This window comes from Macaca nemestrina, chromosome 2, assembly GCF_043159975.1.
Source record: "Macaca nemestrina isolate mMacNem1 chromosome 2, mMacNem.hap1, whole genome shotgun sequence".
Lineage (NCBI taxonomy): Eukaryota > Metazoa > Chordata > Mammalia > Primates > Cercopithecidae > Macaca > Macaca nemestrina.
Window position 1 is genome coordinate 16,980,921 of NC_092126.1, and position 21,512 is coordinate 17,002,432.

General features: G+C 39.5%; 2 long non-coding RNA genes across 2 annotated transcripts in view; both read left to right on the forward strand.

Annotated features, from left to right (window-relative positions):
* The window catches only part of LOC105470960 (uncharacterized), a 52,943-nt gene that overhangs the window by 21,522 nt on the left and 9,909 nt on the right, over positions 1 to 21,512 (forward strand). The gene's annotated exons all lie outside the window — the stretch shown is intronic.
* On the forward strand, positions 12,718 to 21,302 carry LOC105470961 (uncharacterized). The gene is made up of 4 exons (XR_980892.2): positions 12,718 to 13,063; positions 13,290 to 13,374; positions 18,410 to 18,496; positions 21,136 to 21,302. It is a non-coding gene; the product is annotated as an uncharacterized lncRNA (long non-coding RNA).

A 21,512-nucleotide genomic window follows, 5' to 3' on the forward strand; every position in this document is an offset into this window, starting at 1 on the left:
GCCTGGGTTCAATCTGGGAAGCAGAACCACCATGAGTATTATAAGAGGTTTATTTATTTATGTTTTTCATTTTAACTTCTAAGTTCAGGAGTACATGTGCAGGATGTGCAGGTTTGTTACATAGGTAAATGTGTGCCATGGGAGTTTGTTGTACTAATTATTCCACCCAGCTCTTAAGTTTAGATCCATTAGTTATTTTTCTTGATCCTTTCCCTGCTCCCACCCTCTGCCCTTTAATAGGTCCCTGTATGTGTCCCCTCTATGTGTCCATGTGATCTCATCATTTAGCTCCCATTTATAAGTGAGAACGTGCGGTATTTGTTTTTCTGTTCCTACATTAGTTTGCTGTGGATAATGGCCTCCAGCTCCACCCGTGTACAAAGGATCTCATTCTTTTTTATGGCTGCATAGTATTCCATGGTGTATATGTATCACATTTTCTTTATCCAGTCTATCATTGACGGGCATTTGGGTTGATTCCAGGTCTTTACTATTGTGAATAGTGCTGTAATGAACATACAAGTGCCTGTGTCTTTATAATAGAACGATTTATATTCTTTTGGGTATAAACACAATAATGGGATTGCTGAGTCAATGGTATTTCTGTCTTTAAGGAATCACCACACTGTCTTCCACAATGGTTGAACTAATTTGTACTCCCACTAACAGTGTACAAGCATTCCTTTTTCTTCACAACCTCACTGGCATCTGTTATTTTTTGACTTTTTAATAATAGCCATTCTGATGGGTATGAGATGGTATCACATTATGGTTTAGATTTGCGTTTCTCTAATGATAGTGATGTTGAGCTTTTTGTCATATGCTTGTTGGCCACATGTATGTCTTCTTTTTAGAAGCGTCTGTTCGTGTCCTTTGCCTACTTTTTAATGAGATTGTTTGGTGTTTTTTCTTGTTTAAGGTCATAAGGGGTTTATTATAAGACTTAGAATGTACCCAGTTGTGGGAGGAGCTAGAGAAGTAAAGGTCACAAATAAAAGTTGAAGGACTGGAGAAAGGACATGTATTAGTCTACGAGGGCTGCCAAAACCAAGTAGCACAGACTAGTGATTTCAACAACAGAAATTCATTTTCTCACAATTCTAGTGGATAGAAGTCTAAAGATCAAGGTGTCAGCAGGGCTGGTATCTTCTAAGGCCTTTCTTCTTGGCTCGTAGATAGCTGTTTTCCTCTGATGTTTGCATGTATCTTTCCCTCTGTGCGTGTCTGTGTTTTAATCACCTCTTCTTATAAGAAGACCACTCATATGTCCTTATAGTGAGTCATAGGGCCCAGGCCATGACCTCAGATTACCTTAATTATCTTTAAACACACTATCTCCTTGAGCCAGGCATGATGGTATGTCCCTGGAATCCCAGTACTTTGTGAGGCTGAAGTGGGAGGATTGCTAGAAGACAGGAGTTCAAGACCAGCCTGGGCATTAGCAAGCAATACCCTGTCTCTACCAAGGAAAACAAATAAATAAAAGAAGACAAAGAAAAACACTATCTCCAAATATAGTCACATTCTAAGGTACTGGGGTTTAAGACTGTAACACATGAAATCCCAGCACTTTGGGAGGCCGAGGCGGGTGGATCACAAGGTCAGGAGATCAAGACCATCCTGGCTAACACGGTGAAACCCTGTCTCCTCTAAAAATACAAAAAATTGGCCGGGCGTGGTGATGTGTGCCTGTAGTCCCAGCTGCTGGGGAGGCTGAGGCAGGAGAATGGCATGAACCCGGGAGGCAGAGTTTGCAGTGAGCCAAGATCGCACCACTGCACTCCAGCCTGGGTGAAAGAGTGAGACTCCGTCTCAAAAAAAACAGACTTTAATACATGAATTTTGGGGGCCATATTCAGCCCTTAACAGGTCACTATCCAGCTTTGAAGTAAGTGACTGAATCCAAGCTTTCAGGGAAATCTGGAAGCTACTAAATCCATCTCCTCTGTTGACAGAGGAAGCTGATGAAGTTCATGGAGGCTGTCTGCTTCCTGTGACCAGTGCCTAGTGAGTTCACAGTGATGATAGGCTGGGGCTCACCACGGCTCATCATGACTTGCAGTAGGAAAGGAAAGCTGCTTCCCTGTAGCAGGGAAGATCGAGGATAAATTGAAGCCCACTTGCATCTCAATGTCTGTTCCTCAACATCCCCTACCAACATGGAACTTCATATCATAATGACTGCTGCTTCACTTCCACGTCCCAAACTCATCCAACTTCACTTTTGGCAACTCTATCCCAGACCACATAAGAAAAAAGATTCTCAGAAATGTAGTTCCAAGCATAACTAAGTTGTGGAAAGAACAATACAGCACACTACACAATACTACATCTCTGAGTGATAAGCTGCCTCTGGACAACTGGAAATCTTGAAAATCACTTCTGTTTTGAAATACTCTATTTTTGGGTTTCTGTTGCTCAACATCTTAAATACTACTGCAGTCCATTAGGCTCACAAATAGTCCTTTTCAAACAGAACTCAAAAGGATTACCAATTCATGATTGCAATACATTAAGGGAAAATAACTTTTATTAGATGTTTATTATATGTCAGGCATGGTGCTAGGATTTTTTAAACGTATTGTGCCATTTTATCTAATAGCTATCTTAAACAGCATTATTAGCATACGTGATTTGCAAATGAAGGAACATAGACCCAGAGGGATAAAGCATTTTCCTCACAATAATTTAGTAATAATAAAATTAATGGCTAAATTTTACTGAATGCTTGCTAAGTGCCTGACACTGTGATTTAAATGCATGTTGTCAAATCTTATTACCAGATACTTGAGTCAGAGTCTATTGTTATTCTTGCTTTACCATAGAGAAAACTGAAGAACAGAATTTTTCAATACTTTGTCTAAGGTCACACAGCAACTCACCAGTAAGGTCATGTGTCATGGGCACTGGGGTGCTTATTAAACATACCATATGCTTTCAGTTATCTCCCAGAGTCCCTTGCAGTTAGTTGTGGTCATATGACTACCTATGGGCAATGGGCTATAAACAGAAATAATGTACGTCACTACTGGGCTGAAATTAGAAAAGCATAGGCAAAGTTTTGACTTTCTTTCTTCTCTTACTGCAGCGCCTGGGTGGATAGTCCACATGGTGGAGCCTCCATTAGCTTGGGTCTCCCAAAAATTGTGTGAAGCAGAGGCACCTACTCTGATGACTGTGTTGGATGTACAACATAAGGAAGAAGTAAACCTTTTTATGTTGGAACTAAGCGAGTTTCTATTATTTTTATTTATTTATTTATTTATTTATTTATTTATTTATTTATTTTTTGAGACATAGTCTCCCTCTGTCACCCAGGATGGAGTGCAGTGGTGTGATCTCGGCTCACTGCAACCTCTGCCTCCCGGGTTCACACCATTCTCCTGCCTCAGCCTCCCGAGTAGCTGGGACTACAGGTGCCCACCACCATGCCTGGCTAATTTTTGTATTTTTAGTAGAGAAGAGGTTTCACCATGTTGGCCAGGCTGGCCTCAAAACCCTGACTTGTGATCCACCCACCTCGGCCTCCCAAAGTGCTGGGATTACAGGCGTGAGCCACTGTGCCTGGCAAAGTAAGTTTATTTTTTACCACAGCATATATAGCCTATCTTGACTAACGTAGCTCTTGCTAGTCTGACTCCAGAAGTCCATGATCTTTTTTAACCACTCAACTATGCTATGATCCCCCAGTGACAGGGCAGAATGAGGACCTAAGTGTGAAGTGATACATGTTATTACCTTTCAAAAACAAGAAAGCATACAGAAATATAAGATACCAAGATATTATGATAGGTCCAATCTGACTACAAGTGCTTGACCACTGAGGCCAGTTATATCAATGAGGATTCCCACTGACAGAATTTTAAGGAATAGTTGTAAAATTTCACCTGAAAAGCAGAGCCGTGTTTCCTAGAAGTGACAAGAGGAAAGGAGAGCAAGTTAAATCCTAGAGCAGGCATTAGTAAACTATGAACTGCTGCTTGTTACAAAGTGTTATTGGAACGTGGCCACATTCACTCACTCATTCACTCATCCAATTACGTTTCATCTATGGTTGCTTTTGAACTACAACAGCAGAGCCGAGTACTTGTGACAGAGACCACATGACCCATAAAACATAAAATATTTGCTCTCTGATTGTTTACAGAAACTGTTTGCTAATCTCCAATCCAGAGTTATTAAAATGCAACCAGGAGGCATTGGGTTTTTCCTTAGGGATCCTGAAAGACCTTCCAGATCTTCCCAAGGGGCCTGCTTATGACCTGAAAATTCCCTCCTTAATCACACTTTCAAGTTAAATTAAGACCTTAAGGGATCCCATAAAAATGCAAATAGATTATCTGCTAACTCATTACCCCAATTAACACTGTGGTACTAATTCCATTTCCAGCCTTGTCTGTCTTTAGTATATCTGAGAGCATAGTGAACTGTGGAGGGGGTGGAAGGAGAAGAAAGTTTGGGATGGGTTAGGAGCAAGGTTGGGAGGCTTCTGTTAAACCACTGGTCAGCATGGCAAATGGAGAATCAATGTCATTTGCTTCAGAATTTGGGCTCCATCTACCATTTTATGATAACTCATAATCATTCTTCTGTAGATGAACCCAACTATTGCCAATCCCATTTCTAAGGTTTTGGGGTTAAGGTAGTAGCATTTCTCTGATTTTGGGAAACAAAAAGGCACATACTCTCATGAATGATTGAACATCAACTCTTGTGAATAGTTCTTAGTGATTAAGGCCCTTTTACATGTGGCTCCTCTATGTGGAATCCCTTACCCTGTTTTATGATTGGCTCAATTTTATGCATCTGCTGAGGTTCAGTTTAGGTTCATTTCCTCCAGGAAGTCTTCCTCACTGGCCAAGAGTGAGTTCGTTGTTCTTTTAGCCCCATATCCTATTCCCATTCCCAATACTTCCCAGGTGATTGGGCCCCTTCCCTAGGTCCCATGCTTTTGAGAACTTCTCTCAGACCTCTTGTGGGCTGCACTCCTCCCATGGGGTGAAGAGTTCTGGCCCTGCTTCTATATCTTTCTCTGAGTAACCAGGACCTTGTAATTCCTAACCCAAATGGCCTTAGGTCTCTTCAAAGTGCCTGTAGAAGTTTCTCCCAATATTCCTTTTACAAAGGGTGGATGGCTTAGCTGGGGCACATTCCTGGTCCTGAATGTTGGCCAAAGGGTGTCTGGTTAGGATGACAGTGATGGTGGATCAAATTTGGACATATTGGTGGGGTGTCCACATGAGGACCCTTGAAGTGTGAGTAGAGCCTGGGATGGGAAGAGAATGAAGTCAGGTTTTATAGCGCCCACAAATGCTAGAAATAGACCTGGCCATCACAGCATTCACCGTACAATATTGCTTTGATTCCTGTGCCATTAGACTGCGAACAAATCAGGGGCAGGAATTCCTTCAAGTTCCTGACTGGGTGAGTTGCCAGGTGCCTTGTTAACTGCTTCAGTATAGAGCATCGCTTGGAAAGGGAGATGCACTATAGCTCTCAAGCCTTACCATCTGCAGAAATATTTTTGTAAAGGAAAAGGTTCACCCAGATTCTCTCTCTGTGTGTACCATCTGCAGAATTCAGTTGCCTGGAGGCCGACCGAGCTTGAAATGAATGAAGAATCTATCCTGGCAGACAGTGCTTCTACCACCTGATTCACTTCTAAAGGCTGAAGCATCTCTTAGAAAGTCAGTGAAGTGAATGACCTTGCAAAACTACACCAGCCTTAGAAGCTTTGAACCATTAATGCTTAGCAGTGAGCTGGGGAGAGAGACAGATGTGCTATGAACCATCTAGGTTGAAACTTGCCCCAACTAGCAGAGTTTCCATTCCACCAGAGCAGAATTTCTCACTTGACTTGTTTATTCAGGGCGTTGGCAGTCTAGTTTGCTTCAACAACTGATTTTAAAAATTGATTTATTGAACATTTATCATATTAAATATTCAGGTATATCATGAGCCACTTGAAATTGAACATGGTGGGAATATTTGCATCATGGAAATCAACAAACACTACAAATCAGGGCTCCCATCTTTCCCCCTCTCCAGTCTAGCTGATTTACCAGCATACCCCTACTTACCCTGAAGGAAACCTTATCCTGTATAGGCATGCAGGGGTCAGACACAGAAACAATTTCTCTTCTTTAAATCTTTATTTTTAAAATAATAGAAGTATATATGCTTCCTGTAACAAACTCAAAAGAATAGAATGCATAAATTGAAAGAACAATTCTCTAGCTTTCAATCCAACACCCCCTCTCCTATAGAAGTAACTTTGGAGTAAAGACTTCTAGAATTTTTCTACAGTTATACAAATGCGTTAAAAAAAATCCCACACTTCCCAAAGCTATCTACAGATTTAATGCAATTCTCATTAAAATACCATCATTCTTCACAGAACTAGAAAAAAAAAATCCCAAAATTCATATGGAATCAAAAAAGAGCCCACGTAGCCAAAGCAATACTAAGCAAAAAGAACAAATCTGGAGGCATCACATTACCCGACTTCAAATTATATTACAAGGGTATAGTTATACTACATATAGTTTATACATAGTATATATAGTTTATAGTTATAAATTATACTACAAGGGTATACTACAAGGGTATAGTTACCAAAACAGCATCATACTGGTATAAAAATAGGCATGTAGACCAATGGGACAGAATAGAGAACCCAGAAATAAAGCTGAATATTTATAGCCAAATGATCTTTGACAAAGCATACAAAAACATAAATTGGGGAAAGGATACCCTATTCAATAAGAGGTGCTCAGAAAACTGGTAAGCCACATGTGGAGGAATGAAACTGAATCATTATCTCTTACCTTATATAAAAATCGACTCTAGATGGATCAGTCTAAGTCTAAGGCCTGAAATGATTAAAATTCTAGAAGATAACATCAGACATTGGCTTAGACAAAAAATTCATCATGAAGACCCCAAAAGCAAATGCAACACAAACAGAAATAAATAAATGGGACCTAATTAAACTACAAAAGCTTTTGCACAGCAAAAGAAACAACCAGTAAACAGACAACCCATAGAATGAGAAAAAATATTCACAAACTACATATCCAACAAATGACTAATATCCAGAATCTTCAAGAAACTCAAACAAATCAGCAATAAAAAGACAAATAATCCCATCAAAAAGTGGACAAAGGACATAAATAGGCAATTCTCAAAAGAAGCTATACAAACAGCCAACAAACATGAAAAAAATGCTCAACATCACTATTAAAACCATAACGGGATACCACCTTAAGATACCACCCTTACTACTCCTGCAAGAATGGCCATAACTAAAAAGTCAAAAAACAATAGATGTTGGCATGGATGTGGTGAAAAGGGAACACTTTTACACAGCTGGTGGGAATGTAAGTTAGTACAACCACTATGGAAAACAGTATAAAGATTCCTTAAAGAACTAAACGTAGGCTTACCATTTGATCTAGCAATTTCACTACTGGATATCATCTACCCAAAGGAAAAGCAGTTGTTATATGAAAAAATGCATGCACTCACATGTTTATAGAAGCACAATTCACAGTACAAAGATATGGAACCAACCTCAGTTTCTATCTACCAATGAGTGGATAAAGAAAATGTGGTGTACATACACCACGGAATACTACTCAGCCATAAAAAGGAATGAAATAATGTCTTTTGCAGCAACTTGGATGGAGCTGGAGGCCATTATTCTAAGTGAAGTAATTCAGGAATGGAAAACCAAACATCATATGTTCCCACTTAGAAGTGTGAGCTAAGGTATGAGGCATAAAGGCATTAAAAATTATATATTGGACTTGGGGACTCAGGGGGGAAGGTTGGGAGGAAGTGAGGGATCAAAGACTACCTATTGGGTACAGCATGTACTGTCTGAGTGACAGGGACACTAAAATCTCAGGAATCACCACTTAAGAATTTATCCATGTAGGCACAAACCACCTGTACCCCAAAACTGTTGAAATAAAAATTAAAATGAAAAAAAGTATTTTTAGATAAACAGAATGAAGCTACATATATTTTTAACACTTTTTTTTTCCCCTCTAAAATATATTGTGGACATTTGTCTGAGTTAGATCATATAGATCTACAGCATTTATTTTAATGATTGCAATGTATTCTATAATATTGTCTTCTTAGTGTCCATTTAGGTCATTTTCATTTGCTTTTCTTTTCTTTTTTGCTTAACAAAACATCCTGCATATGAAATATGTGTGTATGTGTGTGTGTGTGTGTGTGTGTCTGTGCATGTGTGTGTATTTCTGTGTCCAAGTAGACCTATTTCTTTAGGATAAATTTGCAGGAATGAAATAATTGAATTGTTAAATAATATCTTGGTAAATAGGGCTAAGTTGACTTGCAAAAAATTGTACTAATGTCCCCTACCTTCAGTAAGGAGAAAAGTTCTTATTTTTAAAATTCCCACCAACAATATATATTACCAATACTTTTAAGTTTTGAAACTTTGTTAAAAGTTATATTTATTGTTGTTTTTACTTGCATTTTCTTATTCACTAATGGACAAAGCGTCTTGTTTTCCATTTGTATTTCTTCTTGTGTGAATTACCATATCATTTTGCTCATTTTTATTGATTTATTCATTAAAAAATCAATTCACAGAAGCTATTTAAATAAATTGTAGTTTTGGCCATTAGTCTATAATATGCATTGCAAACATCAGCTTCAAGTATACTTGCCTCTAAACTGTGTATTATGTTTATCCATATAGAAGTTCTATACAGGGGATTATTTTGTGTTACATTTACAAAGGATATCCAAATCCCAAAGTATAAGAGCATGATCTTATATTTTTCTAATATTTTCTCTTTTTCTTTTACATTGAAGTTTATTTGTAAGTTTATATTCATCAGAATTTATTTTTGTATATGACATAGTAATAGAAAAGATATATATATACAAGAATGTCTTCTGAAATATTGTTTGTAGCAATAAAATTAGCAAACAAATGCTCTTTACTAAGGGGGGATATATATATATATATTTAGGTAAATCTATACCATACTAAGGGGGGATATATATGTAAAAAATATATAAATATATATATATATTTAGGTAAATCTATACCATACTAAGGGGGGATATATATATAAAAAATATATAAATATATATCTATTTAGGTAAATCTATACCATACTAAGGGGGGATATATATATATATAAAATATATAAATATATATATTTAGGTAAATCTATACCATACTAAGGGGGGATATATATAAAAAATATATAAATATATATATATATTTAGGTAAATCTATACCATAGGGCACTATATAACTCCTAAGGAAACAGGTCCAAACCTATATGGAAGTATGTCTTTGTTGTATTAATAGAGGATGCATTTCAGAGAAACGTATACAGTATGCACTGTGAGGACTTATGCTTAAGGTCATGTAGGTTGTGTATTGCTAACTCCATAGGACAGTGATATGATTGGCATCCCTGGAGTTAGGCAATATAGTAATCCTCTTCACTGTACCACCCCAGTCACTGACATAGGTGATGCATACTCTGTTGATCTCTGGTGAGTTTCCCTTATCTTGTTTTCTCTTTTGGTATACATCTGCAGTTTCTCTTTCTTGGTGAAACCCTCACTGGGGTTTCAAGAAAGCTGAAGGCTGGCTTTATTCCAAGGAATCTAACAGTACCATGGGACATATGCAGGCTTCCTCACTAGACTCCAGTAGTACAGACTCACTTCCACCGTAGCCTCTCTTTTCACTTTGTGAATGTGAGAGCCCACAGCAGGTTTCTACTTTCTGACCTCTTCAGGAAGAATCAGGCACTATTCTCCCCTTCCCTCCACACTCCTAACTCTAGGGATCATATGTCAGATTCTCCAAGAATATTATCAAGCTTGTTATGGGGACAGTCTTGGGTGGGCCTATGAGTTTTTACAGCTTAGTAACTATCCATCTTGTAACTGTATGTAGGGAAGAACAAGATAGGAAGGAAGTAGTTAGAGGTGAGGGAAGAAAGACAATGTTATAATAGAAAATTATGGACGGCTTACTGTAGCAGATAGAAAAATTGATCCCACCACTCTCCTGTAGTAGGTGTATAGAGCAAGTGTACCTCACCCCCTTTGCTGTGGTCTCCTCATGGTCAAGATGCATTTCCTTGCCTTTTGAACTTGGGATTGTCCATATAGTTTGCTTTGGACGATAAGATCTTACTGGACATAGATTAAGTCAAGGCTTGAAATATTCTAGCATGACTGGGCTTGCTCTATTGTGTTGCACGTCTGCTACTGTCTTGGAAGAACTTGCCCCAGGTAGCCCTCTTGTGCCAGAAGAATGAGTCAGATGAAGTAGAGTGAACTGAAGTCCTAGCCTGCGGTCAAGCCTACATAAAAAAGGATGAAATCATGTATTTTGCAGCACCATGAGTAGAACTGGAGGCCATTATCATAAGTGAAACAACTCAGAAACAGAAAGACAAATACTGCATGTTCTCAATTGTAAGTGGGAGCTAAATAATGTGTGCCCATGGACATAGAGTGTGGAGGGGTAGACACTGGGGACTCAGAAGGGTGAAGGGGTTGGAGGAGCGTGGATGATGAGAAATTTCTTAATGGGTACAATGTGTATTATTCAGGTAACAGATACACTGAAAACAAACTTCACCACTACACAATGTATACGTGTAACAAAATTGCACTTGTATCCCTTAACTTTATCCAAAAACAAAAGTCAGCCCAGCTGAGACCATTCTCAATCTGTGATCCCTGATTGACCTAAAACACACAAATGAGAAAGAAATGCTTGCTGTTGTAATTCACTGAGTTTTGGCATGGTTTCTTGTGAAGCATTCTTGTGAAAATGATTGGTTGTTTTTTCCTTTATTCTATGAAAACACAATCCTAATTTTATTGGGGCAGCAAATAAACTCAACCAAAATCATACATTTTTAAGCTTTCTTAATTGCTAAATGTGTCAGTGTGACTAAGTTTTGACCAGTAGGATGAAATGCTGAATCAGATTTCTGAGAAATCTTATTAAAAGGAGCTGACTCAGCTAAGACATATACTCCTTTGCCCTTTCCTCCTTCCTTTTTGCTTCCAGCTTCACACATGTGAAAACTGGAACTTCAGTGGCTATCTTTGAATCATAAGGCATCTTTGGGCTGGAAGCCAAGCTCTAGGATGGTGAAGGAAAAAAAGAAGAGCCTCAGTCTTTGATGACTGTGAACCACCATAAGAACCACCATAACATTCTAAATTGCATACCTCCAGACTTCTCTTATTTAAAAGAAAAAAAAAATTCTACCTTGTATGAATCACTCCTAATTGTAATTGATAATGTAGTATAATGTTGAGTGAGAATGTAGATTAAAACTACCTATGCTTGTACTACAAATACATTAAAATAGAATATCTGTAAGAACAAGGACTAGAAGTTAGTAGGGTCAAATGATAACAATGATTTTATCATGTGAAGGTCAATATTTGCTGAGTGATGAATAATTATTGTCAGTCTGAATGAAAAGGCAGTATGCCTGGAGGTAGCTAAACCACCAGGCTGGATAGAAAACTAGTTTTGGCTTTTACTTTTAGCTATGAGCAAATAATTATGATGTCATCTTGGGAATACCATTTAACTTCCTGAGTCTCAGTTTTCTCATCAGTTTCTTGCAAAATGGAAACAATGCAGTTAAATACTATTGAAAAGTTAATCATGATAATGTTAAGTCAGCTATAGCTAGAGTGACAATCAAACTAAATACCCTTACTGGGACATTTTTGCAAGTAAATGGGATATTGCTGGGATTTTTCTGGCCATACTAGGTATAATGCAACCGGGTTTTAGGACTGATCTTCACTCAGTGGAGGAATTTAAGTTAATTGCATATTTTATTTACAATAAAGCTAAATTCCTACACATCTAATAAATAAAAACTTTTTTCTTTTTCCATAAGGTAACTGAAAAAACAAATAAAAGATGTGTATATTCATTAACTTCATAATAATGCAATCCCATGTTTTATGCAATTACTTTTTTGGGCCCCATTTATCTCACATTACAGGATTTTGTTGTAATAACACTCATATATGAGTCTCTTCCAGGACCGTCATATATGAGTCTCTTCCAGGACCGTCACATATGAGTCTCTTCCAGGACCGTCATATATGAGTCTCTTCCAGGACTGTCATACCAACCACATGAGCATCTACAAAGGGACAGTGCCTAGGAAATTGTGAAAGCTTATGGGAATGCTAGGAGTTTTTACTGAAAAGAGGAAAATGTGACATGGCAGCCATTGGGGAAACATTAATCACATTGGAACATACATGTCAGGTACAAAGAGATGACACAGGTAGAGATATAAGTTATATGAAAAAAACAGTAATTACATCTCCTCTCCAGACCTTCTCTCCTGAATATGGTCTTTGGGAAAATTGTGACGGAGACATCTTTAGATAGTCAAAATAAAGAAACAGAAGTGGAAGCAACAAACTAGTAGGTGTACAATATTCCTGAAGTTGCATTCTTGTGCCAGCTAAGCACATTATTACAATTGTTATTGTCATTGACTCCAATGTATTAAGTACGAATAATTATAATGTTGTAATTATGTAGTAAATTGACTCTTTTAAAGCACTTTGAAAACATTAAATAATTTTCCTGTAGGAGCAGTTTCTGAGGAGGAGCGTAGTTAGGCTGCTGTGCCTGACTTATTTATATATACACGTGTGAAATCCTGCCTCAGAGATGTCCTCTACTTGCTTAGTTCCCTGCCTGAAATCAGGTCATTAGTGCCACATTCCTATGAAATGACTCACTGATTTACACTTATTCATTCATTTATCTAGATTTGTTTGGGGGACTTAAGATCTGCCAGGTGCTTAATACAGCTGTGAAGGAACTGCAGAAGATGCTCAGTTCCCTGCCTTATCCTCTGAATCTTCAGTCGGCTCCTGAGGCTTCCAGCTGCCAGTATCTGTATCTTGCTTCCTGACGGTATTCTCCAAGGCAGTGGAAGACCACACTTGCCATCACACCTTGCAGCCCCTAAACAACGACTGATAAGAGCTGGTGAATAAATACCCCTATTCCCTCATTCCACACAGGGAATCACTCTGAGACACATGTTTTATACAGTTTCCCAGAGTTACCCATCAGAATTGCAATGAGATACAGAGTAACAGGGGCTTGATAAAACTACCTTTATTCATTGCTTTCCTTTCCCTGTCTTATTGCCTACTGGGGCTATCTGAGATTCCTTCCCTAATGAAGTATTTTCATTAAATCTTTGTTTTAGGATCTGCTTCTATGGGAACGTTTGAAGGTATAACCACTGCCTTCTCGAAGGGTTGCCCACTCAATGGCCTCTAAGGGCCAGGCAGGTATGGTAAATAAGTGAAGCAAATTGACATTCCTCCCCTGAGCTTTACCTACTCCCAGTATACTTATTACTCAGGGATCTCTGCCTAAAGATGTTAGCATACTAGCCATTCCTTCTTTTCAAGGTATATTTCTTGCTCCCAGGGAGCCTGAGGAGGAATGATTGACTAAATGAATGGTGTTGCATTCAACAGCTTATCTAATCATTTATTCACCACCACCCATCAACCCATTCCCCATTTACTCACTATCCATTCAACCCTCTACCCATTCACTTACCACTCATCCACCTATTCTTTCACTGCTCACCTCCACACTACCCATCTCCAAACATTATTAAAATATTCTCTTTGGGCAGATAATCTAAATAGGGAGAAACAAGAAATGTATAAAAGGTCAATAAGCCAATCTCAACATATTTTAGATTTAACTACTTCCTTTCCCATGAACAATTTGGTCTGTTAGAAATTTTCTGAATACCTCAGGCTGCTTCACTTCAAAAAGCATTTGCTTTAACTATTTTCTGTTTGTAAATCTCTTCTCCCTTCTTTAATATGTGGATAGCTCACATTTATCCTTTAGAGATTTCTTGAAACGTAACACCCTTAGTGGATGCAGTGGTTTGCCACAGAGGGCCCCCATTCAAGTCCCCATTCAGGACTGTGGCACTCATTTACTGCATTACTGGGAGTGTTGGTTGTTGATGGCTTGTAGTACTCACTCCTCAGGGGCTTGACTGGTCGATGTGGCCATACAAAGGCCTGATGCCTTTGCCACAAATTAGGATCTCTCCTAAGGCCCACCTGCATTTCAGAGCTTCTCATTTGACTGGTTGAGGTCTCAGTTCCAGCTGCAAAGTAGTTTGTATTTTCTTTAGTCCAATTCTGCTTTCCTCACTCCCTTACAGAGCACTCCCCCATCAACCTCCCCAGTCAAATCTCAGAGAATCAGAGTTGGTTTCTGATGTGGTTTCGCTGTGTCCCCACCCAAATCTCATCTTGAATTGTAGCTCCCATAACCCCCATGTGTTGTGGGAGGGACTTGGTGGGAGGTGGGACATAATTGAATCATGGGGATGGGTTTTTCCCATTCTGTTCTTGTGATAGCGAATAAGTCTCATGAGATCTGATGGTCATATAAAGGGCAGTTTTCCTGCACACACTCTCTTGCCTGCCGCCATGTAAGACATGTCTTTGCTCCTCCTTCACCTTCCACCATGACAGTGAGATTTCCCTAGTCATGTGGAACTGTGAGTCCATGAAACTCTCTTTCTTTATAAATTACCCAGTCACAAGTATTTCTTCACAGCAGTATGAAAATGGACTAGTATAATAAATTGGTAGCAGTAGAGTGGGCTACTGCTAGTAAGATACCCAAAAATGTGGAAGTAACTTCGGAACTGGGTAACAAGCAGATGTTGGAACAATTTGGAGGGCTCAGAAGAAGATAGAATATTATGGGAAAGATTAGAACTTCCTAGGGCCTTGGAGGGCTCAGAAGACAGGAAGATGTGGGAAAGTTTGGAACTTCCTAGAGACTGGTTGAATAACCTTGATCAAAATGCTGACAGTGATATGGACAATGAAGTCTAGGCTGAGGTGGTCTAAGATGGAGATGAGGAACTTGTTGGGAACTGGAGTAAAGGTCACTCTTGCTATGCAATGAGACTGGCTGCATTTTGCCCCAGCCCTAGAGATCTGTGGAATTTTGAACTTGAGAGATGATTTAGAGTATTTGGCAGAAGAAATTTCTAAGCAGCAAAATGTTCAAGAGAAAGCAGAGCATAAAAGTTTGAAAAACTTGCAGCCTGACAATGTGATAGAAAAGAAAACCCCATTTCCTGGGGAGAAATTCAGGCCTGCTGCATAAATTTGCATAAGTAACAAGGTGCCAAATGTTAATCACCAGGACAATGGGGAAAATGTCTCCAGGGCATGTCAGGGACCTTCTTGGCCCTCCCATCACACACCTGGAGGCCTAGGAGGGAAAACTGGTTTCATGGGCTAGGCCTAGGGCACTCCCTGCTCTACGCAGCCCCCAGATATAGTGCCTTGCATCCCAGCTGCTTCAACTCTAGCCATGGCTAAAAGGGGCCAATGTACAGCTCAGGCTGCTGCTTCAGAGGGTGCAAGCTCTAAGCCTTGGCAGCTTACACATGGTGTTGGGCCTGTGGGTACACAGAAGTCAGGAACTGAGGTTTGGGAACCTCTGCTTAGATTTCAGAGTATGTATGGAACAGAGTGAGACTTCGTGGAAAAAAAAAAAAAAAGAAGAAAGAGAGAGAAAGAAAGAAAGAAAGAAAAGAAAGAGAAGGAAAGAAAGAAATCATAGTATGGTGTTTTTAGTTGTGACTTCTCAGGATACTTCAAGTGAAAAGGATATAAACTATACAGGCAGAAGCCCCTTTTTGTTAAAAAGGATGAGGCATAGGAAAAACGATAGAAAATATAGAAAATGTGAAAGTAGTTATCGCCTGCCAGTAGGATGACTGATGATTTTTGTTCTTAATGTGTTTTTGTATGTTCTAATTTTCTGCTGTAGATTTACTTTTATGATCAGAAAATATTTTTATAAAATATACTTAAAACTAAACACAATAACAACAACAATAAAACGTATTGCCTCAGTGTTGGATTTTTCTGCTTTGAAATCCCTCTAGAATCAGGACAAGAGTAACTATAGCCTATGGGCCAAATCCTGCCCATGGCCTATTTTTGTAAATAAAGTTTTATTGGGACACAGTGACACCTATTTGTTTACATAATGTCTATGGCTGTTTTCTTCCTGCAATGGTAGAGTTAAGTAGTTATGATAGAGACAATATGACCACCGAGACTAAAATACTTACAGAAAAAGTTTTCCAACCCATGCTCTGGACTGTGAGATCTGTGAAGGGAGGAACTGTTTTACTTCTTTTTGTGTCACCAATGTCAGTGCACTGAAAAGTCCAATAAATATTTGTTAAATAATTGAATTTGGGAAATAAAATAAAAAACCTATACAACTATTAACATAGGAATCTAATATATTCAGAAATATAGGTAAGCATAGTTACTGGAGACATCAAGAACTTTGTTCTTTTGGGGCTGAATATATAAATTATTATCAGGTGATATAGGAGATACCAGACAATTCTGAGTGGATGTAATGAAATTACTAAATTTTCAGAGGAGTAAAATAGAATCCTCAGTTTTTTGACATGGCTCAGTCATTTTCTAGACATACAACCTAGAACAAGTCACTAAGGGCTCTCTTAGCTTCTTTTTTCTTGGCTGTGGAATAAGTAGGAGAACACTGGCTTGGCCAAATTCAGAGGGTTTTTGTGGTAAGCTAATGACATGATGGTGTGAAATGATCTGAAAACTGTAAAGTATTACCAGGTAAAAGGGATTACGTTGTAGTCAGAAGTCATTTTCAAAATTAATGTGAAGCACCAGGTTTGTTTCACCAACCTGATCTATTTGTGTTTTCTGGGGGTCTTAAACCTTGAAGGCTTGGTTGAATCAACCAGGACCTATGAGTGTGCTCCTAATGTGAGCTGAGATGTCTCAGATGTTAGAATACAGGATGGGGTGTTGGCAGAAAATGGCCCTTTCCTTCTAAAAATTGTTCAAGTCTTCAGCTTCTCCCTGGCAATGGGGTTTGGCTTTGTATAGAACAGCATCTGATTTGTCAGCAACTTTTAAGTAGTTTATTGATTTAACATTTCTTCCGAGATGCTAAAAAATCCTTGGTCTGCTGATGGCAACAGGGAGCTGCATCTTGAAAGAGGACTCTGATGGCTTGCTCTCAGATGTCCTGGCTCCAGCCTTTGCAATCACTGTTTTTCAGAAAATTGTTTTAAATAGCATTTATGTTCCATTTTGAACAGCCTCTCTTTTTTTGCTTCCTTCTTTCCTAATAATCGTTGGTGACTGCAGTGTCTTTGCATGGTATCTAACTATCTAATACACTATTGCTGAATGAAGGTTATTTCATGGTGAAATAACCTAAGCGGAAGACATGTCTGTTTTGGTAGAATACTGAAGTTCACTATGTCAATGCAATCAGGTTCGTGAAACAATTTGCAAAACTAAATTTTCCATTTATTTTTTTCAGAGCACTAAAGAAAAATAGAATTTGTGGAGATAGTCCTTCTGCAAATCTCTAAGGCAGGATGTGCTCTTAAGAGAGTGAAAGGAAGGAATGCACCTTAGAATTAATGCTTTTGGGGTAGGCGGGCTCTCCTAGCACTCTTCCTCCTTTACTCTAAATCCTTTCATAGCTTCCCACTTCCAAGGAAGAACAATTTACTAATCTGATTGGACTCTATCTGATTTGTGAATGGACTGCTAGACCTTAAAGATCAGCAGGAGCTTCAGGATTTCCCTCTTTCTTTCCTTTTATCCTGTGCCTCTAACAGTGTGGGTCGGGTCAAGGTGTTCATTCTCCCTAGTGTCCCATTTCCTCTTTCTTGTGTTGTTCTAAATATTTAGATTTGTAGGAGAAGTAGGAGGTGAGGGTGACCAACTCATCCCAGTTTGCCTAGGACTTTCTGGGCTTTAGCACTGAAAGCCCAGCATCTCCGGAATCCTTTCAGTTCCAGGCAAATTGACATAGTTGATTGCCCTAGACCCTATTTCAGCCTCCAAACTAAGCCACATAACACCTTAACTTTTTATGAGGAGCCTTGAATTGGGGATTATGGAGTTTAAGCTACTAGTTAAAAGCTGTTTTTAAAAAACATTTAGAATTTCAAGTTAGCTTTTCTTTCTTCTACCTACTCCCTCAATCTGTAACCTCCTGGAGAAAAGGGGGGAGAGACAGGATGGCTTCCCTGCTATAATGGCTCGAAAAATGACTCTTAACATCTAAAATGGCTATGTATTTTATGGACACAGATACAGAAGGACCAAAAGGACCCTGGGGTAAGTGGCCTGGGGAGCAGGATAAGCAAAGGAATTGGTGGAGACAAAAGAAGAGGAGAAGGGAAAATAAAGGCTTTTAAGAAAAGGAGAAGGGAAAATAAAGGCTTTTAAGGGCCAATTCTCTTAACAGGTCTCATTTTGAAGACATTTATTCAGATGAGCAACGTTGAGTTTCCATGTTGTGCTGGGTCCTGTGCCAGGCCCTGGAGATACTAAGGTGAGTGAGACACAGTCTTACACCCCAAGAAGCCCCTTGTCTTGATTTCTTGGTAACTCTCAGCCTGGTGAGCTCAGCTTCCTCCTTGGACTACTGTGAAGGAAGGCTGGGTAGAGATCCAATGGGAAATCCGCACTGAGGCCACTTTTTTCAACTGTAACTATGTCAGGAGAGCTCTGCTCAGCAACCTAACCCACTCTCATTAGGTGGCATTAGGTTTCTTGGTCTGGGATGAATGACATTTGTTATCCAGCGCAAATGGGCATTGATCTCTTTAGAAGCCAGGTTTCAGCGTGGTTCCATGTCACTGGCAGGCTTTTCAGGCCCCATCACACCAAATTTGAGAAGATCTGCTGCCTTCTGGCCAGAGGAGATTATTTTAGTATCCTTTAAAAGATGTCAATGGTTATTTCACTGGCACATTCGGGAGTATTGCTTAATCCTGGTCTCTTCCAGGGTCATGATAGGTAGTGAATAAATGATTATCTTTTCTATCATGATTTTATCATTACCTCATGGGTAGATCTTACAAAAATCCAAAAAATTTAGTTCCTTTGAGAAATTGGCAACTCTGGCAAATACTGGGCCCCATTCTTTGAATAACAACCATGTGGAGTTCAATAGAGACTTTAGAGACGGTTTGCAGTTCCAGGTCCCTCAAACCACCCCATCCACTGCTGTCTCTCTCATCCCGTAGCAGAAAGAGTCCATTTTTAAAAAATTCCTGCTTGCTCCTTTCTGTTTTACGTTATCAGCCTATACATAGTTGATTTTCCAAACCCTGAGTTAGAGTCTATCATCATTGCACCCTCTTCCATGGTGATCATTTCCTTCCTCCTTTTCTTCCCTCCTTCCTTCCTACTCTTCCTTTTTCCCTCCCTTTCTACTCCTGCCCCTCTCTTCTCACATCATCTCTCTGCCTGCCTATATCACTTGATGTAGAATTGTGCATCACTTCTAATGTGCACAGAGCAAACATTTACACACGATGTCCAGCACAATCATCTAAACCAGGAGATTTCAATGTGTGGTCCACCGATCATCAGCATCAGTATCACCTGGGAATTTATTATAAATAAAGTTCTCAGTTCCATCTGGACCTACTGGATTAGAAACTCTGGGGGCAGGGTCCAGTGTTCTGTGTTCTAACAAGTCTCCCAGGCAATTCTGCTGTGCATAAGTTTGAGGACCACTGATCTAAACCTTCAAGCGGCAGCCATTTGTTGAAAATGAGCTTGTGGAAGGCAATTTACTTCCTTGGCTATCATCTGAGAATAACAGAAAATCCGTCCTTGTTTTGCTCCACATACGTGCTGTGGAGGTGAAAGAATGTCTGTTTGCAGGGTGAGGCATCTGAGGGCCTCTTAGTTGAAGTCTTGTTCACTTTCCGTTTCATGAGATGTTTATTGTGGTCTGGAAGCATTTTTTTGTCCCTGTCACTGGCAAAAACAAGGGAGAGGATAAAATCCTCCCTTGTGGTCTGTTAGTTCTTGATTAGATACTATTTGTACTGCGCCTTCAAGTGGTTCCTTGGGCATAAATCTTGTCTCCCCAAACAGATGGTAAGTTCCTCGCAGACAGGAGCTTAAAGCTCAGCAAAGGCCGGCTGACTGATCTGAATGAAACAACTTCATTTGCTTCCTTTGCTAAAAGTTGTAGCAGGGACTGAAAAATTCATTTCTCAATTCAGCTGAGGATGGCTTGTGAGGGTGAGCTGCTGAAGTAGCTCCTAATCATGCCATCTTGGGTGCATGTGCCTTTTGTCAAAAGGTCCCCAGAATCCTCCCTTCCAAGGGTCCTGCTCACTGAGGATCCTGGAAGCTCCTTTGGGAACAAAGTCTTGGAACCACTTTCACTCCAACATGCAGACCATTGTGCCTAATCACTTGGCAAGGAAGAAAGGAAACCCTGATTTTGGGGTAGCTGGGAAAAGGCCATGGGTGATGGATGACAGGTGATGATTTGATTATGCAGTTGTTTAGTTGGTGGCAAGGCCTTGATCTGGCTTGCAGGCTGATGAGATACAATTGGACTGTGCCATCCACTTAATAGCAGGTTAACTACACCAACGCCTCCATACTCCCTGCTTCTTATACTCAGGAAATTGAGGTACAGAAAGGGTAGGGAATCTATCAAACGGCTATTAAGGGAGACTATTCATTAATTCAATCAGTCAGTTAGTCGTGCACTCTGTCCATATGCCCCTATCAAGCTCCTGCTCTGTGCCAGACAATGAAATGTTCTATATACATGTGTGTGTTATGATTTTCTCTTCTGTCATGTTCCAAATAATGGCTTTGATACTTCTGCAATTGATTTCATTAATTAAGTTAATTTTACTCATAATGTTGGCGACATAAGAAGTGGATGCAAATGAATGCTAATTTCTGAATATTTCAAGCTAAGGCCCTTGCCATTTTTTAAGGGAAGATTGCTGCAGTGGTATTGGAATTCAGAAATAGAAGCTTGTTTTTCCTCCTCTCTCATTTAAGCTAGGTAGGCTCTCACCCTGAGAAGGAAAGTGTCTGAAGTCTCGAGGACTTCTGCCCCAGTTTTATTCTAGCTCCTGGGAAGGATTCATTAATGCTGAAAATGCTACCTTTTGCCATCTTCCCTCATGACTCTTTTTTTTGTCGTAGGTCATAGAATTGATGAGAAACTTATCTTCTCTTTCTGCTCCAGTCCCGCTTTCCTTTCTTTGGCCTTTTGCACACATACATAGGATCGCACTGAGACAAAGAGAAAGGTACCGGACAGAATGTAAGCTTTTCAAACCTCTCCTTCTGCTGGTTCCACCTATCATATGTTTCTGTGTTAGCTCAAGCGCCTGGGGCAGGAATTCTTAAGGAGAATGCTTAAGTGGAAAACTTTCCTACACAGAGCAATCATATTGCCTTAATGTGCTCTTTCAGGTTGGGCAACTGAGATGTTTGTTTCAATGGAGGAGTCTCACTGCAGATGAAATTCCACCTTCTTTCTCTGAATGTTTTTGCACTGTAGTAGCTCTTTTTTTGTC